The sequence below is a fragment of the Pristiophorus japonicus genome, chromosome 7 (genome assembly GCF_044704955.1).
Source record: "Pristiophorus japonicus isolate sPriJap1 chromosome 7, sPriJap1.hap1, whole genome shotgun sequence".
Taxonomy (NCBI): domain Eukaryota; kingdom Metazoa; phylum Chordata; class Chondrichthyes; family Pristiophoridae; genus Pristiophorus; species Pristiophorus japonicus.
In genome coordinates this window covers 83,111,056-83,133,535 of record NC_091983.1, presented here as the reverse complement: position 1 = coordinate 83,133,535, position 22,480 = coordinate 83,111,056, and positions in this window count along the sequence as shown.

Sequence of the window (22,480 nt, the reverse complement as noted above, 5' to 3'; positions counted from 1 at the left end):
CAGTTCCATGGGTGCTGGTACGTTGTTCAAGTCACCATTCCGATATGTGTATGAGCCTAGACTGTAAGACTACAGCGTTTTTTCTGCTAATAACTGTGCTTGCAAACTGCTCCAAGATGGCTGAACCTGGCTTGACCAATTTTTAATGACCCAAAATGCTGTGCGAATTCAAAAAACTTTCTCATGGGTTTTAACACCTCATAGCTGCACAAGACTTGTCTGGGAACTGTGGAAAAAAACTGTCCAGAAGGTAAGAGAATGAAAGATCTATTCACCGTGAGAGACCAAGACAATTACTTACACAGTGAGCAGACATCCAGAAAAACAATATAAAATGGCTGTAACATGTGAGGTCAAACTTTGCAGTCAAGACATTTATAACCTGGTCAGTTACAAAGGGAAAGGGGGTTAATTTTTGATCGTTGACCACAGCTATAATTCACCCTGTGTATTGGGGGTAATGTACTGACGTGGATAGAGAACTGGTTGGCAGACAGTAAGCAGAGAGTTGGGATAAATGGATCCTTTTCAGAATGGCAGGCAGTGACTAGTGGAGTGCCGCAGGGCTCAGTGCTGGGACCCCAGCTATTTACAATATTCATCAATGATTTAGATGAAGGAAATGAGTGTAATATCTCCAAGTTTGCAGATGACACTAAGCTGGGTGAGCTGTGAGGAGGATGCTAAGAGGCTGCAGGGTGACTGGGACAGGTTAGGTGAGTGGGCAAATGCATGGCAGATGCAGTATAATGTGGATAAATGTGAGGTTATCCACTTTGGTGGCAAAAACACAAAGGAAAAGTATTATCTGAATGGTGGCAGATTAGGAAAAGTGGATGTGCAATGAGACCTGAGTGTCATGGTACATCAGTCATTAAAAGTTGGCATGCAGGCAGTGAAGAAGGCAAATGGTATGTTGACCTTCATATCTAGGGTGTTTGAGTTTCGGAGCAGGGAGGTCTTATTGAGTTGCAGGCCCTTGGTGAGGCCTCACCTGGAATATTGTGTTCAGCTTTGGTCTCCTAATCTGAGGAAGGACGTTCTTGCTATTGAGGGAGTGCAGCGAAGGTTCACCAGACTGATTCCCGGGATGGCAGGACTGACATATGAGGAGAGACTGGATCGACTGGGCCTGTATTCACTGGAGTTGAGAAGGATGAGAGGGGATCTCATAGAAACATATAAAATTCTGACGGGACGGGACAGATTAGATGCAGGAAGAATGTTCCTGATATTGGGGAAGTCCAGAATCAAGGGACACAGTCTAAGGATAAGGGGTAAGCCATTTAGGACTGAGATGAGAGGAAACTTGTTCACTCAGAGAGTTATTAACCTGTGGACTTCTCTACCACAGAGAGTTGTTGATGCCAGTTCATTGCATATATTCAAGAGGGATTTAGATATGGCCCTTACGGTTAAAGGGATCAAGGGGTATAGAGAGAAAGCCGGAAAGGGGTACTGAGGTGAATGATCAGCCACAATCTTATTGAATGGTGATGCAGGCTCGAAGGGCCGAATAGTCTACTCCTGCACCTATTTTCTATGTTTATATATTTCTATAAATCTTACAGGACAATGTTTGTGAACAGGCTATTCATCTATGAAGCCTGTCCTCACGCGATCTCCTCTCATAAGAACATAAGAACATAAGAACATATGAAATAGGAGCAGGAGTAGGCCACCTGGTCCCTCGAGCCTGATCCACCATTCAATAAGATCATGGCTGATCTGATCACGGAGTCAGCTCCACTTCCCTGCCCGCTCCCCATAACCCTTTATTCCATTATAAAAAGGTATAAAAAGGGATGAGGTCCTACGAGACGAATTTAAGGAGCTAGGAGCTAAATTAAAAAGTAGGACATCAAAAGTAGTAATCTTGGGATTGCTACCAGTACCACGTGCTAGTCAGAGTAGGAATCGCAGGATAGCACAGATGAATACGTGGCTTGAGCAGTGGTGCAGCAGGGAGGGATTCAAATTCCTGGGGCATTGGAACAGGTTCTGGGGGAGGTGGGACCAGTACAAACCGGACGATCTGCACCTCGGCAGGACCGGAACCAATGTCCTAGGGGGAGTGTCTGCTAATGCTGTTGGGGAGGAGGTAAACTAATATGGCATGGGGATGGGAACCAATGCAGGGAGACAGAGGGAAACAAAAAGGAGACAAAAGCAAAAGACAGAAAGGAGATGAGTAAAAGTGGAGGGCAGAGAAACCCAAGGCAAAAAACAAAAAGGGCCACTGAATATATAGGGGCTGCAGGAGGGGTCAAAACTAAAAATCATGGTTTAAAAACTAGGATTAAAACACTCTACATAAATGCACGCAGCATTCGAAATAAAGTAAATGAGTTGACAGCACAAATCATTACAAATGGGTATGATTTGGTGGCCATTGCAGAAACATGGTTGCAGGGTGGGCAAGACTGGGAATTAAACATACAGGGGTATCTGACAATTCGGAAAGATAGACAAGAAGGGAAAGGAGGTGAAAGGCTGTTAATAAAGGATGATATCAGGGCAGTTGTGAGTGGCGATATTGGCTCTAATGAACAAAATGTTGAATCATTGTGGGTGGAGATTAGAGATAGTAAGGGGAAAAAGTCACTGGTGGGCATAGTTTATAGGCCCCCAAATATTAACTTCAAGGTGGGGCGGGCAATAATCAAGGGAATAATGGAAGCATGTGAAAAATGAACGGCAGTAGCCATGGGGGATTTTAAACTACATATCGATTGGTCAACTCAAATCGCACGGGGTAGCCTGGAGGAGGAATTCATAGAATGCATACGAGATTGTTTCTTAGAACAGTATGTAACAGAACCTACAAGGGAGCAAGCTATCTTAGATCTGGTCCTGTGTAATGAGACAGGAAAAATAAACAATCTCCTAGTAAAAGATCCTCTCGGAATGAGTGATCACAGTATGGTTGAATTTGTAATACAGATTGAGGGTGAGGAAGTTGTGTCAGAAACGAGCGTATTATGCTTAAACAAAGGGGACTACAGTGGGATGAGGGCAGAGTTGGCTAAAGTAGACTGGAAACACAGACTAAACAGTGGCACAATTGAGGAACAGTGGAGGACTTTTAAAGAGCTCTTTCATAATGCGCAATAAAAATATATTCCAGTGAAAAAGAAAGGCGGTAAGAGAAGGGATAACCAGCCGTGGATAACCAAGGAAATAAAGGAGAGTATCAAATCAAAGACCAATGCGTATAAGGTGGCCAAGGTTAGTGGGTAGCTAGAGGATTTGGAAAATTTTAAACAACAGCAAAGAATGACTAAAAAAGCAATAAAGAAAGGAAAGATAGATTTCGAAGGTAAACTTGCGCAAAACATAAAAACAGATAGTAAAAGCTTTTACAGATATATAAAACAGAAAAGAGTGACTAAAGTAAATGTTGGTCCCTTAGAAGATGAGAAAGGGGGATTTAATAATGGGAAATGTGGAAATGGCTGAGACCTTAAACAATTATTTTGCTTCGGTCTTCGCAGTGTAAGACACAAACACCATGCCAAAAATTGCTGGTCACGGGAATGTGGGAAGGGAGGACCTTGAGACCATCACTATCACTAGGGGGTTAGTGCTGGACAGGCTAATGGGACTCAAGGTAGACAAGTCCCCTGGTCCTGATGAAATGCATCCCAGGGTATTAAAAGAGATGGCGGAAGTTATCGCAAATGCATTCGTTATAATCTACCAAAATTCTCTGGACTCTGGGGAGGTACCAGCGGATTGGAAAGCAGCTAATGTAACACCTCTGTTTAAAAAGGGGGGCAGACAAAAGGCAGGTAACTATAGGCCGGTTAGTTTAACATCTGTAGTGGGGAAAATGCATGAAACTATCATTAAGGAAGAAATAGCGGGACATCTAGATAGGAATAGTGCAATCAGGCAGAAGCAGCATGGATTCATGAAGGGGAAATCATGTTTAACTAATTTACTAGAATTCTTTGAGGATATAACGAGCATGGTGGATAGAGGTGTACCGATGGATGTGGTGTATTTAGATTTCCAAAAGGCATTCGATAAGGTGCCACACAAAATTACTGCAGAAGATAGGGCTACGCAGAGTCAGAGGAAATGTATTAGCATGGATAGAGAATTGGCTGGCGAACAGAAAGCAGAGAGTCAGGATAAATGGGTCCTTTTCGGGTTGGAAATCGGTGGTTAGTGATGTGCCACAGAGATCGGTGCTGGGACCACAACTGTTTACAATATACATAGATGACCTGGAAGAGGGGACAGAGTGTAGTGTAACAAAATTTGCAGATGACACAAAGATTAGTGGGAAAGCGGGTTGTGTAGAGAACACAGAGAGGCTGCAAAGAGATTTGGATAGGTTAAGCGAATGGGCTAAGGTTTGGCAGATGGAATACAATGTCGGAAAGTGTGAGGTCATCCACCTTGGGAAAAAAAACAGTAAAAGGGAATATTATTTGAATGGGGAGAAATTACAACATGCTGAGGTGCAGAGGGACCTGGGGGTCCTTGTGCATGAATCCCAAAAAGTTAGTTTGCAGTTGCAGCAGGTAATCAGGAAGGCAAATGGAATGTTGGCCTTCATTGCAAAAGGGATGGAGTACAAAAGCAGGGTGGTCCTGCTGCAACTGTATAGGGTATTGATAAGGCCGCACCTGGAGTACTGCGTGCATTGTTGGTCACCTTACTTAAGGAAGGATATACTGGCTTTGGAGGGGGTACAGAGACGATTCACTCGGCTGATTCCGGAGATGAGGGGGTTACCTTATGATGATAGATTAAGTAGACTGGGTCTTTACTCGTTGGAGTTCAGAAGGATGAGGGGTGATCTTATCGAAACATTTAAAATCATGAAAGGGATAGACAAGATAGAGGCAGAGAGGTTGTTTCCACTGGTAGGGGAGACTAGAACTAGGGGGCACAGCCTCAAAATACGGGGGAGCCAATTTAAAACCGAGTTGAGAAGGAATTTCTTCTCCCAGAGTGTTGTGAATCTGTGGAATTCTCTGCCCAAGGAAGCAGTTGAGGCTAGCTCATTGAATGTATTCAAGTCACAGATAGATAGATTTTTAACCAATAAGGGAATTAAGGGTTACGGGGAGAGGGCGGATAAGTGGAGCTGAGTCCACAGCCAGATCAGCCATGATCTTATTGAATGGCAGAGCAGGCTCGAGGGCTAAATGGCCTACTCCTGTTCCTAATTCTTATTATCGCTCAAAAATCTTAAATATATTCTATGACCCAAGCTCCACAGCTCTCTGGGGCAGAGAATTTCATCGATTTACAACACTCTGAGGGAAGAAATTCTTCCTCATCTCAGTTATAAATGGGCAGCCCCTTATATTGAGACTATGTCCCCTAGTTTTAGTTTCCCCCATGTGAAAATATGTTCTCTGCATCCACCTTCTCGAGCCCCCTCATTATCTTATGTTTCAATAAGATCACCTCTCATTCTTCTGAACTCCAATGTGTATAGGCCCAACTTCCTCAACCCATCTTCATGAGTCAACCCCCTCATCTCCAGAACCAACCTCGTGAACCTTCTCTGAACAGCCTCCAATGGAAGTATATCCTTCCTTAAGTATGGAGACCAAAACTGCACGCAGTACTCCAGGTCTGCCCTCACTAATACCCTATACAGTTGTCGTAGGACTTCTCTGTTTTTATATTCTATCCCCCTTGCAATAAAGGCCAACATTCCATTTGCCTTCCTGATTACTTGCTGTACCTGCATGCTAACTTTTTGTGTTTCATGCACAAGGACCCCCAGGTCCTGCTGTACTGCAGCACTTTGCAATTTTTCTCCATTTAAATTATAATTTGTTTTTCCATTTTTTCTGCCAAAATGGATAACTTCGCATTATACTCCATCTGCCAAATTTCTGCCCACTCACTTAGCCTGTCTATATCCCTTTGCAGATTTTTTGGGTCCTCCTCACAATTTGCTTTCCCATCCATCTTTGTATCATCAACAAACTTGGCTACATTACACTCGGTCCCTTCATCCGTGCAGATCCTATCATGGATAAATTAATAGGAGGAAGAACCCGGAATAATATTTTCTCCCTTTAGCTCAGAGAAGTTGAGGTCAATTGTAACCTCATCACCAGTGCTCTGGATCTGATGAACTCACTCAGCACATACTGGTAATCACACTTGGAACCTTTGTGGTTCGAACCATAAAAATAATCATTTTCACAAATACATCACTTGTATGTCCTCAGTGGATATTAATATTTGTTTTCTCTTCAATCGTCTTCCCTCCCTCCTCTTGAAGGTCTTGACTCCTTTATTGGAGTAGCATTCCACTCCATGGTACTCACCCTCAAATACCTTACAGAACTGCCCATAATTTACATGAAGCCTTAACAGTTAATGTCAGAAGGCTATTTAATTGTGGAGGAGGTCACAACCACACAAAAACATATCCTGAGTGGGTTACTGCACACACACGCGCATGTTTAGCAGAGGTGACAATACGGTGATCAGACTACCTTCCATTGTCAATCGTAGCCTCCTTCCTCTACACCAGCTGAGATCAACTAGCTCAGCACAGACCAAGGATCAAGCTGTCATTGGGTATTATGTACCTTGAAAGTTGTATGAAAATAATACTACATAGCACAAAATGCAGAAGGTATCGAATTACCACTGAGAAAACTTAAAATGGGATTTCATACACCTAAACCATGGCATCTGCTGAATTAATTACTATTGGCTATGTAAAGACGTATATGTTACCAGCTACAGCTAATACTGCTGGCTAACCAAAGCCTATTTTTTTCTTTCCTTTATTCTGAATTGTTTATCTGCTTTAGGTTTTCTCCCTTTTTCTTTAGACCCCTACAGGCCACAAATTATCCTCCTTCTGAAAGGTTAGACAGGAAACCTTCCCCCATCCAGGTGTTAGCTGTGGCTCAGTGGTAGCATACTTTCCTTGCAAATCAGAAGATTGTGGATTCATGCCTTTCTCCAGGGACTTGAGCACATAATCTAGGCTGTCACAGCATGTTGTAACACCAGTCACTGCACCCAGAATAGCCACCTGTTGCCTGCTTTAGCTGACTAAACTGCTCCTCAGGCTGCTTTCTAGTTAACTTTTTCACTTAGAGGACCATTGAACAAACACATATTCCAGTGAAGGGGTGATTGATTTCCCCTGAACAACCATAGCTGGCAAAGGATGGCCAGTAAACCGATAATGACATATACTGAATGTTTTATTTCTTACTTCATATTTTGCTGTGTTAACATTTTTTGTTACAACTATTACATTGTTATTCCACACAAGATCTTCAAGTGTAACTAGTGTAAAATGCATTTTAAATCTCTTTTCTTTTCGGTCATCTGCATCTAATCATGCTTCTGTTTAATCTCCAAGGCTACTCCCAGGGGCTTTGCTGAAGGAGTATAGTTCTTATCATGCCCTCAGCCAAACACTGCCCCATGACTGAACTTCTCCATAAAAGTGTTAAAGAAATGCTCCAATGTAAGACTTCTAATAGCCTTAGCAAAAGAGGTTCTTTCTTAAAATGAATTATAGCCTTTAAAAAAAAATCACTTTCCATACTTTTAAATTGAAGAATAAAATAGACATACTCAAAACGAGTTTCCTGATCAGAGCTGACATCTTATGTAGTATATTTTACATAATTTTTAAATGTTCTTTTCCCCAGTGCTCCCCCCTCTACTGTTCAATGCATTGCCCTCCTTGCTGAGGTACAGTTCCATGGGCGCACGTCATCTTCTGGTTCTTCACAGTATGAGCTTAGACTATTTAACCATCGGTAGTATCACAGCTGAACCCAACATATATGCATGCATTATTAGAAGGAGGTCACTGCGTAGCAATTGGGAACAAGAACTCTGGCTTACTGCCTTCTCAACGCAATGCCAATGAGGTCGATTGTAAAGTCTTTCCTGTCACTAATTCAGCACAGATAGGTTTTGAACCTGGTAGCCTCTGACTCTGTCTCACTGAATACACTCACTGAGCCCTTGGGGAAACCCACTTCTTTTAAATCATAATTGAAAATAACTCTTGAAGAATTTTTTCTATAAATAAGTGGATGCTAGATTACATTAAAAAAAGAAATATACTTAGATTCTCTTTTTAATAATTGCACAAAAATGATCTATCAGATGCAATTTAGGGTGTACTTACACTGCACCTATAGCACCCCTGTCAAATGGTTAGCTAAAGTTGCAGTATAAATAGAGAGTTAGGGTGTGACTTGACTCTGGAGAGAAGTGGTTTGGGTATCCCTGGGGAGTATAGTTTCACACTGCTGTAGATTGGCCCCACATGAAGGGTAACTCTAATGCCATGTCAAAACTTGTTTTGAAAAGCGCTCAGGGAATCTTTTGGACCTGCTGAACTCTTTTTAAACATGCGTGCAGTTAACTTAAGTGTTGATGTTCCCTGTGGCACTTGAAACATTTAAATTTAAGCATTCATCTGCAACACTCTCTCCTGGGTTGGAGAATTGCCGTTCCAGCCAGGCAGCATAAATGACACACTGCCTGCCTGAAACCATTACTACATCTACCAGTCGGCAACATTAATGCCAATACCTGCTTTAAGGTGGTGGAAGCCGACAACACCGTTGACAGCACTGACTCTGCACTATTCTATACTTGGACATAATTATACGCTGCTCATACATAGTTATGTCATATACAGAGCTCCACTCACTGGTGCTGGAATGCCCGTGAAATATATACCTTTCGCAAAAAAAACAGATTCCTGTCAGCCCTTCACGACCAAGAGGCTCCATAAACATCCCCATCCTCAACGACTGTGGAGCCCAGCATGCGAGTGCAAAAGAAAAGCATTTGCAACCATCTTCAGTCAGAAGTGTCGAGTGGATGATCCTTTTCAGCCTCCACCTAATGTCCCCATCATCACAGATGCCAGTGTTCAGCCAATTTGATTAATTCTACATGACATCTCAAAAAACTGAGTGCACTAGACACGGCAAAGGCTATGGGTCTAGACAACATCCCAACTGTAGTACTGAAGACCTGTGCTCCAGATCTAGCCGTGCCTCAAGCTGTTCCAGTACAGTTACAATACTAGCGTCAATCTGACAACATGGAAAATTGCTCAGGTATGTTCTGTCCATAAAAAGCAAGACAATTCCAAGCCAACCAATTACCACCACATCAGTCTACTTCGAATAATTAGCAAAATGGTGGAAGGTGTCGTTGACAAGTGGCGCTTTCTCACCTGCTCATCAATGCTCAGTTTGGGTTTTGCAGGGACCACTAATCTCCAGACCTTGTTATGGCCTTGGTCCAAACATGGATACAAAAGCTCAATTCCAGAGGTAAAGTGAGAGTAACTACTCTTGACATCAAGGCAACATTCGATTGAGTGTGGTACCAAAGGGCCTTAGAAAACTAAAGTCAATCCAGAACAGAGTGAAAATTATCTAGTGGTTGGAGTCATACCTAGCACTAAGGAAGGTGGTTGTGGTTATCGGAGACCAATCATCTCAGTCTTAGAATGTCATGGCAGGAGTTCCTCAGGGTAGCACCCTAGGCCCAATTATCTTCAGCTGTTTCATTAATGTCCTTCCTTCCATCATAAGGTCTGTTTGCTAATGTGGGGCTGTTTAGTAATAATTGCTCAGTGTTCAGCTCCATTCGGAATCCTTCAAATAATGGAGCAGTCCATGCCCACATGCCGAAAAGCCTGAATAACATTCAGGCATTGGCTGATAAGTGGCAAGTAATAATTGTGCCACGCAAATGCCAGGCAATGGCCATCTTCAACAAGAAAGAGAGCCTAACCACCTCCCCTTGATATTCATTTGCATTACAATCACTGAGTTCCCCAACATCAACATCCTGGGGATTACCATTGGCCAGAAAGTCCACTGAAACAGCCATCATATGCTATGGCTACTAAAGAGAGCCAGAGGCTGGGTATTCTGCAGTAAATGACTTACCTCCTGACTTCACAAAGCCTCTCCACCACCTACAAGGCACAATTCAGAGTATGATGGAATATTCTCTGCTTTCTTGGATGGGTGCAGATGCAATAACACTCAAGAAGCTCAGCACCATCTAGCACAGAGCAGTCTGCTTCATCCTGACTTGGAGATATATTTAATCGTCGCTGGGTCAAATGCCTGGAACTCTCTACCTAACAGCATTTTGAGAGTGCCATCACCTCTCAAACTGTAGCAGTTCTTGAAGGCCCACTACCTTCTCAGCACAACTAGCAGGTAAAACCCAGGCAGGTAAAACCCAGTTAACACACATAACATTATTCCCCCGCCCCAAAGTCCTTGGTACAGTTGTATTTACAAGTTGAGATGGTCAGGGGCCTTCCGCTCCCTGGTTGATCTTCTCAGTTCGAACCCAAGCTTGGGTGAGTTAGTAGGACCATTGCTGCATTGCGGAGCAGTCGGTCTGACAGGACTGTCGGGGATGGTAGGTTCGTCTTAGTGAATGACACAAGGGTCAACTAATGGTTGGATGTGTGTTGGTTGGTCGATGATGATGCCATCTTCAATTTGTTCTGGGTTGTCTGTGAATCGCAGTTTGGTTTGGTCGATGTGCCTCTTGCACGTTTGGCCATTTAACAGTTTGACTACAAACACACTGTTCCCCTCCTTGGCCAAAACTGGGCCAGCAACCCACTTTGGACCATGACCATAATTCAGGACAAACAGGGTCATGAACAGCAATGTCACGTGATACGACCATGCGATCGTGGCATCATGCTGCCGTTGCCTTCTGGTTTCTACATGATCATTGAGATCCGGGTGTACAAGGGAGAGCCTGGTTTTGAGGCCTCTCTTCATTAACGGCTCGGCAGGAGGGACCCCGGTGAGCGAGTGGGGTCTCGTCCGGTAACTGAGCAGAATGCGGGACAAGCGGGTTTGTAGGGAGTCGTGAGTCATGCATTTTAGGCTCTGCTTAATGGTTTGGGCAGCCTGCTCCGCTTGACTGTTAGACGTGGGTTTGAAAGGGGAAGACCTGACATGCTTGATGCCATTACGGGTCATAAACTCGTGGAACTCCGAACTGGTGAAACACAGTCCATTGTCGCTGACAAGGACATCGGGCAGGCCATGGGTGGTGAATATGGCCTGGAGGCTTTCAATAGTGGCTGTGGACATGCTGGATTACATGATTTCGCATTCAATCCATTTGGAGTAAGTGTCAACTATCACTAAAAACATTTTGCTGAGAAAGGGGCCGGCAAAGTCTATGTGGATCCTTGACCACGGTTTGGATGGCCATGACCACAGACTCAGTGGAGCCTCAATAGGTGCGTTACTCAGTTGCATGCAAGTGTTGCACTGCATGCATGACTCCAAGTCCGAGTCAATGCCGGGCCACCAAACGTGAGACCTGGCAATGGCCTTCATCATGACAATGCCTGGGTGGGTACTGTGCAATTCTCGCACAAAAGTTTCCTGCCTTTTTTTGGCATAACACCACAATTAACCCATAACAGACAATCAAACTGAATAGACAATTCATCTTTGCAGTGGCAATAAGGCTTAATTTCATCCTGCATTTCCCTGGGAATGGCAGACCAAGTTCCATTTAGGACATAACTTTTTACGCTTGACAGTACAGGATACTGGCTGGTTTAGGTCCTAATTTGGCGAGTTGTGACGGGTGACCCCTCACTCTCGAAGGCATCCATGACCAGCAGCAAGTCTGCGGGCTGCGGAATTTCCACCCCGGTTGTGGGCAATGGTAGCTGGCTAAGCGCATCAGCACAGTTTTCAGTGCCTAGTCTGTGGTGGATGACATAATCATAAGCGGATAATGTCAGTGCCCATCTTTGGATGCGGGACGAGACATTGGTGTTTATACCGTTGCTCTCAGAAAACAATGAAATGAACGGCTTGTGGTCTGTTTCAAGCTCAAACCGAAGCTCAAACAGGTGTTGGTGCATTTTCCTAACCCCATATATGCATGCTAAAGCCTCTTTCTCTTCCATACTATAGGCACTTTCAGCCTTAGACATATTTCTGGACGCGTATGCAACTGGTTGGTGTTTGCCTGATACATTGGCTTGCTGGAGCACACAACTGACCCTATATGATGAGGCGTCGCAGGCCAGCACTAACCGCTTACATGGGTCATAGTGTGCCAGTAAGTTATTGGAACATAGCAGTTCCTGGCTCTGTCTTGAGATTTGCCCCAAACCCAGTCGTTACACTTTCTCAGCAACATGTGCAAGGGCTCTAGCAATGTGTTCAAACTAGGTAGAAAGTTACCAAAATAGTTGAGAAGACCCAGGAATGAACGCAGCTCCGTCACACTCTGGGGTCTGGGTGCATTCTTGATGGCCTCTGTCTTTGAGTCCGTAGGGCTGATTCCGTCTGCTGCAATCTTTCTCCCCAAGAATTCGACTTCTGGTGCCATGAAAACACACTTGTAGCATTTTAGCCTGAGTCCCACGCTATCGAGACGACGTAGAACCTCTTCCAGGTTGTGCAGGTGTTCGGTGGCGTCGTGACCGGTGATCAGGATATCATCTTGGAACACGACGGTTCTCGGGACGGACTTCAGCAAACTCTCCATGTTTCTCTGAACTATGGCTGCCGCCGAGCGAATTCCGAAAGGGCATTTGTGGTATATAAACAGTCCTTTGTGCGTGTTGATGCACATCAATTTTTTTGAAGATTCAACCAGCTCCTGTGTCATGAGGTCAGGTCCAATTTGGTGAACGACTTCCCCCCCGCTAGCGTTACAAACACGTCGTCAGAAACATAGAAACATAGAAGCAAAGAAAATAGGTGCAGGAGTAGGCCATTCGGCACTTAGAGCCTGCACCGCCATTCAATAAGATCATGGCTGATCATTCCCTCAGTACCCCTTTCCTGCTTTCTCTCCATGCCCCTTGATCACCTTAGCTGTAAGGGCCACATCTAACTCCCTCTTGAATATATCCAATGAACTGGCATCAACAACTCTCTGCTGCAGGCAATTCCACAGGTTAACAACTCTCTGAGTGAAGAAGTTTCTCCTCATCTCAGTCCTAAATGGCCTACCCCTTCTCCTAAGACTATGTCCCCTGGTTCTGGACTTTCCCAGCATTGGTAACATTCTTCCCACATCTAACCTGTCCAGTCCCATCAAAATCTTATACGTTTCTATGAGATCCCTTCTCATTCTTCTAAACTCCAGTGAATAAAGGTCCAGTTGATCCAGTCTCTCCTCATATGTCAGTCCAGCCATCCCTGGAATCAGTCTTGTGAACCTTTGCTGCACTCCCTCAATAGCAAGAACGTCCTTCCTCAGATTAGGAGACAAAAACTGAACACAATATTCCAGGTGAGGCCTCACTAAGGCCCTGTACAACTGCAGTAAGACCTCCCTGCTCCTATACGCAAATCCCCTAGCTATGAAGGCCAACATACCATTTGCCTTTTTCACCGCCTGCTGTACCTGCATGCATACTTTCAATGACTGATGAACCATGACACCCAGGTCTCGTTGCACCTCCCCTTTTCCTAATCTGCCACCTTTCAGATAATATTCTGTCTTCGTGTTTTTGCCCCCAAAATGGATAACCTCACATTTATCCACATTATACTGCATCTGCCATGCATTTTCCCATTCACCTAACCTGTCCAAGTCACCCTGCAGTCTCTTAGCGTCCTCCTCACAGCTCACACCGCCACCCAGTTTAGTGTCATCTGCAAACTTGGAGATATTACACTCAATTCCTTCATCGAAATCGTTAATGTATATTGTAAAGAGCTGGAGTCCCAGCACTGAGCCCTGCGGCATTCCACTAGTCACTGCCTGCCATTCTGAAAAGGACCCGAATATCCCGACTCTCTGCTTCCTCTCTGCCAACCAGTTCTCTATCCACGTCAGTATGTTACCCCCAATACCATGCGCTTTGATTTTGCACACCAATCTCTTGTGCGGGACCTTGTCAAAAGCCTTTTGAAAGGCCAAATTCACCACATCCACTGGTTCTCCCTTGTCCACTCTGCTAGTTACATCCTCAAAAAATTCCAGAAGATTCGTCAAGCATGATTTCCCTTTCATAAATACATGCTGACTTGGACCGATCCTGTCACTGCTTTCCAAATGTGCTGCTATTTCATCCTTAATGATTGATTCCAGCATTTTCCCCACTACTGATGTCAGGTTAACCGATCTATAATTACCCGTTTTCTCTCTCCCTCCTTTTTTAAAAAGTGGTGTTACATTAGCTACCCTCCAGTCCATAGGAACTGATCGTGAGTCAATAGACTGTTGGAAAATGATCACCAATGTATCCACTATTTCTCGGGCCACTTCCTTAAGTACTCTGGGATGCAGACTATCAGGCCCCGGGAATTAATCGGCCTTCAATCACATCAATTTCCCTAACACAATTTCCCGCCTAATAAGGATATCATTCAGTTCCTCTTTCTCACTAGACCCACCGTCCTCTAGTACATTCGGAAGGTTATTTGTGTCTTCTTTCGTGAAGACAAAACCAAAGTATTTGTTCAATTGGTCTGCCATTTCTTTGTTCCCCATTATCAATTCACCTGAATTCGACTGCAAGGGACCTCCGTTTGTCTTCAGTAATCTTTTTCTCTTCACATATTTATCGAAGTTTTTGCAGTCAGTTTTTATGTTCCCAGCAAGCTTCCTCTCGTACTCTATTTTCCCCTCTTAATTAAACCCTAAGACCTCCTCTGTTGAACTCTAGATTTCTCCCAGTCCTCAGGTTTGTTGCCTTTTTTAGCCAATTTATATGCCTCTTCCTTGGATTTAACTCTATCCTTAATTTCCTTTGTTAGCCATGGTTGAGCCACCTTCCCCGTTTTATTTTTACTCCAGACAGGGATGTACAATTGCTGAAGTTCATCCATGTGATCTTTAAATGTTTGCCATTGCTTATCCACCGTCAACCCTTTAAGTATCTTCTGCCTGTCTATTCTAGCGAATTCGCGCCTCATACCGTCGAAGTTACCTTTCCTGAAGTTCAGGACTCTAGTTTCCGAATTAACTGTGTCACTCTCCATCTTAATAAAGAATTCTACCATATTATCATCACTCTTCCCCAAGGGCCTCGCACAACTATTTCTCGGGCCACTTCCTTAAGTACTCTGGGATGCAGACTATCAGGCCCCGGGAATTAATCGGCCTTCAATCACATCAATTTCCCTAACACAATTTCCCGCCTAATAAGGATATAATTCAGTTCCTCTTTCTCACTAGACCCACTGTCCTCTAGTACATTCGAAGGTTATTTGTGTCTTCTTTCGTGAAGACAAAACCAAAGTATTTGTTCAAATGGTTTGCCATTTCTTTGTTCCCCATATAAATTCACCTGAATCCGACTGCAAGGGACCTATGTTTGTCTTCACTAATCTTTTTCTCTTCACATATCTATAGAAGCTTTTGCAGTCAGTTTTTATGTTCCCGGCAAGCTTCCTCTCGTACTCGATTTACCCCCTCTTAATTAAACCGTTTGTCCTCCTCTGCTGAATTCTAAATTTCTCCCAGTCCTCAGGTGTGCTGCTTTTTCTGGCCAATTTATATGCCTCTTCCTTGGATTTAACACTATCCTTAATTTCCCTTGTTAACCATGGTTGAGCCCCCTTCCCCGTTTTATTTTTACTTCAGACAGGGATGTACAATTGCTGAAGTTCACCCATGTGATCTTTAAATGTTTGCCATTGCCTATCCACTGTCAACCCTTTAAATATCATATGCCAGTCTTTTCTAGCCAATTCACTCCTCAAACCATCGAAGTTACCTTTCCTTCAGTTCAGGACCCTAATTTCTGAATTAACTGTGTCACTCTCCATCTTTAATAAAGAATTCTACCATATTGTGGTCACTCTTCCCCAAGGGGCCTCGCACAACAAGATTGCTACCAGTTTGGTTAGACCAACCAATATGTAGATTAAAGTCACCCATGATAACTGCTGTACCTTTATTGCACACATCCCTTATTTCTTGTTTGATGCTGTCGCCAACCTCACTACTACTGTTTGGTGGTCTGTACACAACTCCCCCTAGCATTTTCTGCCCTTTGGTATTCCGTAGCTCCACCTATACTGATTCCACATCATCCAAGCTAATGTCCTTCCTTACTATTGCATTAATTTCCTCTTTAACCAGCAACGCCACCCTGCCTCCTTTTACTCTCTGCCTATCCTTCCTAAATGTTGAATACCCCTGGATGTTGAGTTCCCAGCCTTGGTCACCCTGGAGCCATGTCTCCGTGATGCCAATTACAACATATCCGTTAACTGCTGTCTGCGCAGTTAATTCGTCCACCTTATTCCGAATACTGCTCGCATTGAGGCACAGAGCCTTCAGGCTTGTCTTTTTGACACACTTTGCCCCTTTAGAATTTTGCTGTAATGTGGCCCTTTTTGTTTTTTGCCTTGGGTTTCTCTGCCCTCCACTTTTACTTTTCTTTTTTCTATCTTTTGCTTCTGCCTGATTTTATTTCCCTCTGTCTCCCTGCATAGGTTCCCATCCCCCTGCCAATTAGTTTAACTCCTCCTCAACAGCCTTGGGTAATGGGTACTGATCCTGTATCAAGACTCACTTAATCGTTACCTTGTGGTCACCGCAGATCCTGACCGTGCTATGACTTTTCAACACCGGGACAATTGGACTGGCCCATTCACTGAACTCAACTGGTGATTTGATTCCTTCCCATTGAAGTCTGTCCAATTCGATCTCGACCTTCTCCCTTATCATGTACGGAACCGGCCGAGTCTTGTGATAGACAGGTCTTGCATCCGGGCCAAGGTGGACCTGCACCTTGGCTCCCGTGAAGTTGCCGATGCCTAGTTCAAACAACGAGGGAAACTTGCTCAGCACTTGAGCACATGAAGCGTCATCCACTGATCATAGGGCTTTAATATCGTTCCAGTTCCAGTTCATTTTCTCAAGCCAACTTCTGCCGAACAGCGTTGTGCCATTGTCTGGAATGATCCACAACGATAAATCATGCACAGCTCTATCATACGATACCTTTACTGCCGCGCTGCCAATGACTGGTATGAGCACTTTGGTGTAGGCATGCAGCTTCACATTGATTGGGCTCAGTTTGCGTCTTTTTGCCTTCGTGTCCCACAGCTTTTCTGAGCTCATTATTGACTGACTTGCACCTGTGTCCAATTCCATGGACACTGGAACCCCATTTAATTTAACTTCCAGCATTATTGGAAAACTTTTGGTAAAATGTACCCCATACACTTCTTTGTCCTGTACCTCGGGTTGAGTTGCCTGCACCACTTGATCCATGCTGGATCGATTCATCGTCGGCCATGTGGTGTGTTGCAGCACGCTTGCTCAGTTGCGGACACATTGTTGCACAGCCTTTGCACACGTATTGCTTGAATCAGCATTGATGGGCCCGATGATAGCCCTCACAACGCCAACAAGGCGAGATTTGATTCACCCTCGATGGTGGACTTTGAGCAGTTACAGGTCGTACGAACGCAGACGAGTCGGCCCTACCATGTGCAGCTCTACCTGCCGCCGATATTATTTTATGCACAGTACTTGCTGGTGAGTTTCAATGCTGGGAAGATATCTGTTTCAAGTTTTCGTCTGTGGACACGCATGCCTGGGCGATCGTGATGGCCCTGCTCACGTCTAGAGATTCAGTAGCCAGCAGCTTTCGAAGGATGACCTCATGGCCAATGCCAAGCACGAAAAAGTCCCGCAGCAATTCCTTCAATGCAGCTCCGAAGTTGCACAGCCCAGCGAGACGTCTTAGGTCAGCGACAAATTCCACCACGTCCTGGCCCTCGGAGCGATTGTGCGTATAGAAACTATACCTCGTCATGATGGTGCTTTCCTTCAGTTTAAAGTGGTTCCGAACCAGCGTGCACAATTCATCATAAGTCTTCTCCTTTGGTCGAGTTGGTGAGAGTAGATTCTTGATAAGTCCATAAAAGTTTGACCCACAAACGGTGAGGAGAACCGCCCTGCACTTAATTGCGTTATCGGTTCCTTCCAATCTCTTGGCTACGAAGTATTGGTTGAGGCGATCAGTGACATCCTCACAGTCTTCCCCTTCCATGAATCTCTCCAAAATTCCAACAGACATAGTTGCGTGAAAGTTCATATTTTTTACTCGTCGCCAATTGTTAAGTATCGAATAATTCCACAAGGCTAAGTACGGTGAGCTAGTTCAGGCATGACCTTACTCCAGTTTATTTATTCTCAAAGTGAGGATTCAACATGGCTGCCAACATTATATACACAGCTTGCAAGTGTCTGCCAGTGACCATTAGGACTCCGACAGTCGCGCCCTCCGGTGGTAGGTAAAACCCAGTTAATATACATAACAGAAACTAAATGCCAATCATGTCGGCGATACCCACATCTTCTCAGCCATTCTGACCCACTCCTGCTGTAACTTCGATGGGAATCCATTGGAACAGCAGCAAACTCTTTCAGGATCTAGACCTGCAATGGAGTTTGCTGTGGTTTTGTTTCAGGACAGAGCCCCAAACAATGCTGTTGATGTGGAAGTGGCCTGGTTGAGGGTAGAGTCTCCTTACACTGCAAGGTCCCACTTCCTCGGCCTTATAAGGAACCCAGCGCAAATTTGCATGCTGGTACACTGAGCGAGATGAAATGCACCAGCCTCTTGATGGGCAGAAGTGGATGTCTGAAGACATTTTCTGCAACTTTTTAAAAGCGGCTCACTAACATGGGGTGGGTGGGGGCTGTTTGGGCCACAACCTGTGATTCCGGAGGGAGAATTGGTCAGCTTCCACCTGGATTCAATGGAAAGGAAAATTGGATTATAATGGGTGCCAATCCGATGCCGGCAGTTTTATGCCTCCACTGACATTGAAAGTTACAGCCTGTACTTCTACCGATTTTCTGGACAAAGATGTTTTGTATTTTGGAGTTCTAAGGGTCAGGCTATACCAAGCTACAAGAAAGAAAGAAATACATTTGTATTTATATAGCGCCCTTCAATTTTACTTGAAGCCCCAAAGCACTTTACAATCAATGGATTGTTTTGTAAAATGTAGTCAGTGTTGTCTTGTAGTCAAACATGACAGCCAATATGCATACAGCAATATTCTACAAACAGCAAATGATTGAATGTCCAGTTAATTTGTTATCACGTGGAAACAATTCAAAGTAAGACTTCAGATTTTATTTATGGGAAAATATTCGACTGGATTTGTTAAAGAAGGGCTTAGCAAGCATTTGCAAAGCTGTATCAATATTTAAAGCTAATGTATTACTTAATTTAGCATACATTTAACCAGTTATTGGATGGTTTATCAATGCCGATCTCCTTTAAATAGTGCCATGGGATATTTTGCATACACCTGAGCAGGAAGATGGGGTCAGTTTAACTGCTCATCAGAAAAACAGACAACATTTTGGACAAAATTGTATTCCAAATAAAATTTCAGTTATCACATGGAGACAACTCAAAGTAGGACTGCAGATGGCAGTAGAGGTTTTGTATTCAAACTTCAGTTGCCTTAAACATGAAGATTATTTCCGAGAGAAGTTCTGTTATAAACTTTGAATCAAGCCAATTACATGGCTAAAGGATTTCTGGGTAGTTTTATTAACATTGAACTTAAAGTCAAGAAATCATAGGCATTACAGATGATCACGAATTTGTCACATTTCCAGTTCTACTCAATAATTGTTTCTCCAAAAGCTCATAGAAAAATATACCATTCAAGAAAATTATTTTTTTATTAAATAAATGTATTTCCTGAATAATTTTGGCTTCAAATATGCTTAACTCAAATATGTTCTCAGAGTTGTAAAATGAGGTGCAGTTAATACCATTGGAATTTATGGAAACAGGAAGTTTTAAACAGGCACTTTTTTTGAAGTGCTCTGTCTACAATTTTTCATTAACACTTCAGATTGTATTTATGGGAATATATTCGACTGGATTTGTTAAAGAAGGGCTTAGCAAGCATTTGCAAAGTTGCATCAATATTTAAAGCTGATGCATTACTTAATTTAGCATATATTTAACCAGTTATTGGATGGTTATCAATGCTGCAAGAGTACACTGCAAAATACCAGATTGAAAATCATTGTTGGTACAAGACCAGACATTTATTTTATTTGAACTGGCAGGGAACACAAACAACAGGCCCAAAGCATCTTGAACGTACCTGTGTCATTCCTTCAAGCTCCTAGTTATACAATCTAAATAACAGGATTTGCAATTCAAGTATAATTGTTTCCAAGTAGAGTGTTTTACTGCCTGTCTCTCCCCTCTGGTTCCTATAAGTTATTGATTAGTCATGTAGATGCAATGCATTAATAACAATGACTTTGCTTAAAATCACATCTATTTCTAGGCGAGGAACCCTATATGACTGGAAGCTTCCTTCTTACTGTCTTCTGTATCTAATTGCTATCTGCCATGCACTATATTTTAACCAGCCAGCAGAGGTTGGAGTATTAAGAATAAATAAAAGTCAGGGATTACTGGACTGACACCTGGTATAATGGATCACTTTTCAAAACATTTTAGCAGTTATAGACTTCCCTAATAATTAGACCATTTACGAATTTTCAAAGATTCCACTCGGTAACAAAGAGAATGGCTACTGCTGCCTATGTGTGATGGAGCCGTTGCTTCAGGGAAAGATTCTTCCACCTAAAATAAAACCAAGCACTACCAACACAAGAATGGCTGTGACTGCATTTTCCATGCAGGCTTTGTTTGATAAGGTGAAGTGCAGAACTGCATTGGATTTGTGTGCTCGGGTTCCTGGTGGGACTTGAACCCACAGCCTTCTGGTAGTAGAGGTGAGTGTGCTACCCACTGAGCCACAGCTGACAACTTAGCAAACAAAAAGGAAACTGATGAACTTAAATAATATTATTCGCAATATCTATCACGTCCTCCAGTCCCTGCGACGCCCACTGTCGTGGAAGGCCTTAAGCATACCAGCTGACACCGTGTGATCCCTCTCCAGGGCCAGCCAGGCACGGACAGGGCTGCGAAAGAGAAACAGGCAGCCAGAGTGACCATCCTCATGGGCCACATCGAATCTGGACCTGTGGGTGGCCACCTTGGCCAGGCCCAGGAGCAGATCCACGAGGAGGCCCTCCTGTAGCAAGTGTACAATAATATGGAGGATTGTTTATCTTGTGGTTCACTATATCCCATCGAGGCAACACTTACATTTAAGTTTCAGATTGTAGGGCGTGTGGGCTTGCCTATGAATGCTGTGTTTTGTGATGAGAATGAGTAAGAAATATTGGGAGGGAACCTAATAATCCGATCCAAGTGACAACAGATCTGACAATACACACTACCTCAGGCATGCACTGGAGTGCCAGCCTCGATAGGGTATATACTGTAGCATTGTGGTTATGTTACTGGACTAGTAGTCCAGAGTCCTAATCATGTAGAGACATGAGTTGAAATCCAAAAGTCTTGTTTTGGCATATAAATAGTAAAAGGGTAGTAAGAGGAGGATGGGGTTAATTAAGGACCAAAAAGGAGACCTATGCATGGAGGCTGAGGCTATTGCTGAAGTAATAAATGATACTTTGCATCTGTCTTCACCAAGGAAGAGGTTGCAACCATAGACATAGTGAAGGAGGAGGTAGTGGAGACCCTTGATAAGATAAAAATTAATAAAGAAGAGGTATTATAAAGGCTGGCTGTACTTAAAGTAGATAAATCACCAGGAGCGGATGGGGTGCATCCTAGGATGTTGAGGGAATTGAGGGTGGAAATCGCAGAGGTATTGGCCATAATATTCCAATCCTCCATAGATACGAGGATGGTGCCAGAGGACTGGAGAATTGCAAATGTTACACCATTGTTCAAAAAAGGGTGTAAAGATAAACTCAGCAACTATAGGCCAGTCAGTTTAGCCTCGATAGTGGGAAAGCTTTTAGAAACAGTAATCATAGACAAAATTAACAGTCACTTGGATAGGTGTGGATTAATTAAGGAAAGCCAGCAAGGATTTGTTAAAGGCAAATCATGTTTAACCAATTTGATCGAATTTTTTGATGAGGTAACAGAGAGGGTTGATGAGGTTAATGCAGTTGACGTAGTGCACATGGATTTCCAAAAGGCGTTTAACAAAGTGCCACATAATAGGCTTGCCAGAAAAGTTGAAGCCCATGGAATAAAAGGGACAGTGACAGCATGGATACGGAATTGGCTAAGTGACAGGAATCAGAGAGTAGTGGTGAACGGTTGTTTTTTGGACTGGAGGAAGGTATACAGTGGTGTTCCCCAGGAGTCAGTTCTAGGACCACTGCTTTTCTTGATATATATTAATGACTTGGACGTGGGTGTACAGAGCACAATTTCAAAATTTGCAGATGACACAAAACTTGAAAGCATAGTGAACAGTGAGGAGGAGAGGGATAGATTTCAGGAATATATAGACAGGCTGACAGATGAAATTTAATGCTGAAAAGTATGAAGTGATACATTTTTGTAAAAAGAATGAGGAGAGGACATATAAACTAAATGGTACAATCCTAAAGGGGGGGCACGAACAGAGAGACCTGG